Here is a 6,665-nt window from a genome sequence, read left to right on the forward strand (position 1 = left end):
TAATGGAAGATCTTGTTTCATTCATGAAACTTACAGTGGCCTTAGACAGATCAGAGACTAAGTTTGCCAAATTAGAAGTGTTTTGTTCAGAGTTCTCTGTCTGTTGCTGAGTGGATGATGGAAAAGGTTTATTATTGCTAAACCTGTTTCTTCCACCATTATTAAAGCCTTGTTGAGGCTTTTGATCCTTCCATGAGAAATTTGGATGATTTCTCCATGATGAGTTATAGGTGTTTCCATAAGGTTCACCTAAATAATTTACCTCTGCTATTGCAGGGTTTTCAGGATCATAAGCTTCTTCTTCAGAAGATGCCTCTTGAGTACTGTTGGATGCAGCTTGCATTCCATGCAGACTCTGAGAGATCATATTGAATTGCTGAGTCAATATTTTATTTTGAGCCAATATGGCATTCAGAGTATCAACTTCAAGAACTCCCTTCTTCATAGGCGTCCCATTACTCACAGGATTCCTCTCAGAATTGTACATGAACTGGTTATTAGCAACCATGTCAATGAGTTCTTGAGCTTCTGCAGGCGTTTTCTTTAGGTGAATGGATCCACCTGCAGAAGTGTCCAGTGACATCTTTGATAGCTCAAATAAACCATCATAGAATATATCCAGGATGGTCCATTCTGAAAGCATGTCAGAAGGACACTTTTTGGTCAACTGTTTGTATCTTTCCCAAGCTTCATAGAGGGATTCACCTTTTTTCTGTCTGAAGGTTTGAACATCAGCTCTAAGCTTGCTCAGCTTTTGAGGAGGAAAGTACTTGGCTAAGAAAGCCGTGACCAGCTTATCCCAAGAGTTCAGGCTGTCCTTGGGTTGAGAATCCAACCATAATCTAGCTCTATCTTTTACAGCAAAAGGGAAAAGCATGAGCCTGTAGACTTCAGGATCTACTCCATTAGTCTTAACAGTATCACATATCTGCAAGAATTCAGTTAAGAACTGAAAAGGATCTTCAGATGGAAGTCCATGAAACTTGCAGTTCTGCTGCATCAGAGAAACTAATTGAGGTTTCAGCTCAAAGTTGTTTGCTCCAATGGCAGGAATGGAGATGCTTCTTCCATGTAAATTGGAATTAGGTGCAGTGAAGTCACCAAGCATCTTCCTTATATTATTATTATTTTCGGCTGCCATTTCCTCTTCTTGTTCGAAAATTTCTGAAAGGTTATCTATGGATTGTTGTATTTTAGCTTCTCTTAGTTTTCTCTTCAGAGTCCTTTCAGGTTCTGGATCTGCTTCCACAAGAATGTTCTTATCCTTGCTCCTGCTCATATGACAAAGAAGAGGGCACAGAAAAATAATAATAATAATAATAGAGATCCTTTATACCACAGTATAGGGATCCCTGTGTGAGTAGAAGAAGAGGGGGAGACAAAGAATGTAATATAATGGAAGAAATACAACTGTGAGGAGGGTTGAGATGTGAGATGAGATGTTAGTAAATGAATAAATAAATAGAATAAGATGGGAGAGAAAGAATTTTCAAAAAATATTTTTGAAAAAGAGTTAGTGATTTTTGAAAAATAGTTTTTGAAAAATGTTAGTAATTTTCGAAAATTAAGATTTAAAAATTAAAATAATTAATAAATTAAAAAGAAATTTTGAAAAAGGGGGAAGATATTTTCGAAAATGAGAGAGAGAGAGTTAGTTAGGTAGTTTTGAAAAAGTTAAGAAACAAACAAAAAGTTAGTTAGTTAGTTGAAATAAATTTGAAAATCAATTTTGAAAAGATAAGAAGTTAGGAAGTTAGAGAAGATATTTTGAAATCAAATTTTTGAAAAAGATAAGAAGATATTTTTGAAAAGATATGATTGAAATTGTTTTTGAAAAAGATTTGATTTTTAAAATCACAATTAATGACTTGATTCACAAGAAATCACAAGATATGATTCTAGAACTTAAAGTTTGAATCTTTCTTAACAAGCAAGTAACAAACTTGAAATTTTTGAATCAAAATATTAATTGTTATTGTTATTTTCGAAAATTTGGTATAAAAATAAGAAAAAATATTTTTGAAAAATATTTTTAGAATTTTCGAAAATAACTAAGAAAAATGAAAAAGATTTGATTTTTGAAAAAGATTTTGAAAAAGATAAGATGTTCAAATTGAAAATTTGATTTGACTCATAAGAAACAATTTGATTTTAAAAATTTTTGAAAAAGTCAATCCAAATTTTCGAATTTGATGAGAGAAAAAGGGAAAGATATTTTTTTGATTTTTGAATTTTTATGATGAGAGAGAAAAACAACAAAAAGACTCAATGCATAAAAATTTTGAATCAAAACAATGAATGCATGCATGAATGATATGAATGTCAAGATGAACACCAAGAACACTTTGAATGTCAAGATGAACATCAAGAACATATTTTTGAAAAATTTTTTATGCAAAGAAAACATGTAAGACACCAAACTTAGAAATCTTTCATGTTTAGACTCTAAGAAACGAAAAATGCACATGTAAAACAAGAAAAGACACAAAACATGAAATCATCAAGATCAAATAAGAAGACTTACCAAGAACAACTTGAAGATCATGATAAACACTATGAATGCATGGAAATTTTCGAAAAAATGCAAGATGCACATGCAGTTGACACCAAACTTATGATATGACTCAAGACTCAAACAAGAAACACAAAATATTTTTTATTTTTATGATTTTCTAATTTTTTTGGTATTTTTAGAAAATTTTTTATATGAATTCCAGAAATCTTGCATTTTTAGTCTAAAGCTTCAGTCCAGGAATTAGACATGGCTCACTAGCCAGCCAAGCTTTCAATGAAAGCTCCGGTCCAAAACACTAGACATGGCCAATGGCCAGCCAAGCTTTAGCATGTAATTCAGACATGACATGCCTGACATACCCTACAGTCGTATAAAAGCTGATGGTTGGAAGCCTCAGTCCAAAAGAATTTAGACATGGCTTTACAGCCAGCCAGGCTTCACATGCTTCACGAAACACTAGAATTCATTCTTAAAAATTTTGAATCTAAAATTTTTTTTTCGAAAACAGGTGAGAAAATTTTAGAAATATTTTTGAAAAATTTTTGAAAATAAAATAAAAAGAAAATTACCTAATCTGAGCAACAAGATGAACCGTTAGTTGTCCAAACTCGAACAATCCCTGACAACGGCGCCAAAAACTTGGTGTTGTTGCCGGATCAAACTTGGCACTGATGTTACCAGACCAAAAGCTTGTCGAAAACTCGAACAATCCCCGGCAACGGCGCCAAAAACTTGGTACGCGGAATCGTGATTACACTTTAAGTATGTAAAATTCATCGCTCTTTCTTTCCCTGGTAATGGCGCCAAAAACATGATGCCAAAACCACGGTTCACAACTCCGTGTAACTGACCAGCAAGTGCACTGGGTCATCCAAGTAATACCTTACGTGAGTAAGGGTCGAATCCCATGGAGATTGTTGGTATGAAGCAAGCTATGGTCACCTTGCAAATCTCAGTTAGGCAGATATAAATTGATAATGGTGTTTTCGAATTTGATATAATAAAATAGGGATAGAAATACTTATGTAATTCATTGGTAGGAATTTCAGATAAGCGAATGGAGATGCTTTCGTTCCTCTGAACCTCTGCTTTCCTGCTATCTTCATCCAATCAGTCTTACTCCTTTCCATGGCTGGCTTTATGTGATACATCACCACTGTCAATGGCTACTTTCGGTCATCTCTCGGGAAAATGATCCAATGCCCTGTCACGGCACGGCTAATCGTCTGGAGGCATCACCCTTGTCAATGGCTTCATCTTATCCTCTCAGTGAAAATGGTCAACGCACCCTGTCACGGCACGGCTATTCATCTGTCGGTTCTCGATCATGCTGGAATAGGATTTACTATCCTTTTGCGTCTGTCACTAACGCCCTGCAATCGCGAGTTAGGAGCTCGTCACAGTCATTCATTCATTGAATCCTACTCGGAATACCACAGACAAGGTTTAGACTTTCCGGATTCTCTTGAATGCCGCCATCATTCTAGCTTACGCCACGAAGATTCTGATTAAGAGATCTAAGAGATACTCATTCAATCGGAGGTAGAACGGAGGTGGTTGTCAGGCACGCGTTCATAGGGAATGATGATGATTGTCACGTTCATCACATTCAGATTGAAGTGTGAATGAATATCTTAGAAGCGAAACAAGATGAATTGAATAGAAAACAGTAGTACTTTGCATTAATCTTTGAGGAACAGCAGAGCTCCACACCTTAATCTATGGGGTGTAGAAACTCTACCGTGAAAATACATAAGTGAAAGATCCAGGCATGGGCGAATGGCCAGCCCCTCTGATCTAAGAACCAGGCGTCCAAAGATCCAAAGATTAGTAAAAGGTCCTATTTATAATAAACTAGCTACTAGGGTTTACAGAAGTAAGTAATTGATGCATAAATCCACTTCCGGGGCCCACTTGGTGTGTGCTTGGGCTGAGCTTTAGCTTTCCACGTGCAGAGGCCATTTGTGGAGTTGAACGCCAGGTTTTGATCCATTTCTGGCGTTCAACTCTGGTTTTGGATCCTTTTCTGGCGCTGGACGCCAGAATTGGGCAGAGAGCTGGCGTTGAACGCCGGTTTGCGTCGTCTAAACTTGGCCAAAGTATGGACTATTATATATTGCTGGAAAGCCCTGGATGTCTACTTTCCAATGTGAATTTAACATAAAAACTAATGAAAACATCCCTAAAAGTAACTAGATCCTACTAAAAACATACTAAAAACAATGTCAAAAAGCGTATAAATTATCTGCTCATCAGCCTCCTAAACCCGAGCTCAAACCACTACCACCATCCCTGAAATATGCATTTCTGGGAGAAGGTGACACTTTTTCGGTGATCATAAGCTCTGTTTTAAATCCACAGGAAGAGAAAGCGCTAATTCAGGTGCTGAGGACACACAAGACAGCTCTTGGGTGGTCCATAAGTGATCTTAAGGGCATTATCCCAACAAGATGCATGCACAAGATCCTATTGGAGGATGATGCTAAGCCAGTGGTCCAACTACAGAGGCGGCTAAATGCAGCCATGAAGGAAGTGGTGCAGAAAGAGGTCACTAAGTTACTAGAGGCTGGGATTATTTATCCTATTTCTGATAGCCCCTGGGTGAGCCCTGTCCATGTAGTCCCTAAGAAGGGAGGAATGACAGTGGTTCATAATGAAAAGAATGAACTGGTTTCTAGAAGAACAGTTACATGGTGGCGTATGTGTATTGACTATAGAAGGCTCAATACAGCCACCAGAAAGGATCATTTTCCTTTACCATTCATAGACCAGATGCTAGAGAGACTAGCAGGTCATGAATATTACTGCTTTTTGGATGGCTATTCAGGTTACAACCAAATTGCAGTGGATCCTCAGGACCAAGAGAAAACAGCATTCACATGTCCTTTTGGAGTATTTGCCTACAGAAGGATGCCTTTTGGTCTGTGCAATGCACCTGCAACCTTTCAGAGATGCATGCTCTCTATTTTCTCTGATATGGTGGAAAAATTTTTGGAAGTCTTCATGGATGACTTTTTAGTATTTGGAGACTCATTCAGCTCCTGTCTTGACCATTTAGCACTTGTTCTGAAAAGATGCCAAGAAACCAACCTAGTTTTAAACTGGGAAAAATGTCACTTCATGGTGACTGAAGGAATTGTCCTTGGGCATAAAATTTCAAACAAGGGAATAGAGGTGGATCAAGCTAAAGTGGAAGTAATTGAAAAATTACCACCACCTGCCAATGTAAAGGCAATCAGAAGCTTTTTGGGACATGCAGGATTCTACAGGAGGTTTATAAAGGATTTTTCAAAAATTGCAAAACCTCTAAGCAATCTGCTAGCTATTGACACGCCATTTGTATTTGACACAGAGTGTCTGCAAGCGTTTAAAACCCTGAAAGCTAAGCTGGTCACAGCACCAGTCATCTCTGCACCAGACTGGACATTACCATTCGAACTAATGTGTGATGCCAGTGACCATGCCATTGGTGCAGTGTTGGGACAGAGGCATAACAAGCTTCTGCACGTCATTTCCTATGCTAGCCGTGTTTTAAATGATGCACAGAAGAATTACACAACCACAGAAAAAGAGTTACTTGCAGTGGTTTATGCCATTGACAAGTTTAGATCCTATTTAGTAGGTTTAAAAGTGATTGTGTATACTGACCATGCTGCTCTTAAATACCTACTCACAAAGCAAGATTCAAAACCCAAGCTCATAAGATGGGTGTTGCTTCTGCAAGAGTTTGATATAGAAATAACAGACAGAAAAGGGATAGAGAACCAGGTAGCTGATCACCTATCCCGGATAGAACCAGTAGCAGGGGCATCCCTCCCTCCTACTGAGATCTCTGAAACCTTTCCAGATGAGCAACTCTTCGCCATTCAGGAAGTACTATGGTTTGCAGACAGGAAAGGAAAGAAGCATGAAAGGCTTCTCTCAATACAAAGTCAAATAAAACCCCCATATTCAAACTCTAAGTTTGGTGTTGGGAGGCCACAACCAAACTCTAAGTTTGGTGTTAAGAGGCCATCATCATGCTCTGAGTATCTGTGAGGCTCCATGAGAGCCCACTGTCAAGCTACTGACATTAAAGAAGCGCTTGTTGGGAGGCAACCCAATTTTACTTATCTATGTTAAATTTCTATTTTCCATTGTTATTTTATGA

At 37.7% G+C, this 6,665-nt stretch overlaps 1 non-coding gene across 1 annotated transcript; it reads left to right on the forward strand.

Moving 5' to 3' along the window:
* Positions 1-637: 637 nt before the first annotated feature.
* Positions 638-745, forward strand: LOC112731173 (small nucleolar RNA R71). Its single transcript, XR_003166963.1, has one exon. It is a non-coding gene; the product is annotated as a small nucleolar RNA R71 (small nucleolar RNA).
* The last annotated feature ends 5,920 nt before the right edge of the window (positions 746-6,665 follow it).

This window comes from Arachis hypogaea, chromosome 12 (assembly GCF_003086295.3).
Source record: "Arachis hypogaea cultivar Tifrunner chromosome 12, arahy.Tifrunner.gnm2.J5K5, whole genome shotgun sequence".
In the NCBI taxonomy this organism is placed as follows: domain Eukaryota; kingdom Viridiplantae; phylum Streptophyta; class Magnoliopsida; order Fabales; family Fabaceae; genus Arachis; species Arachis hypogaea.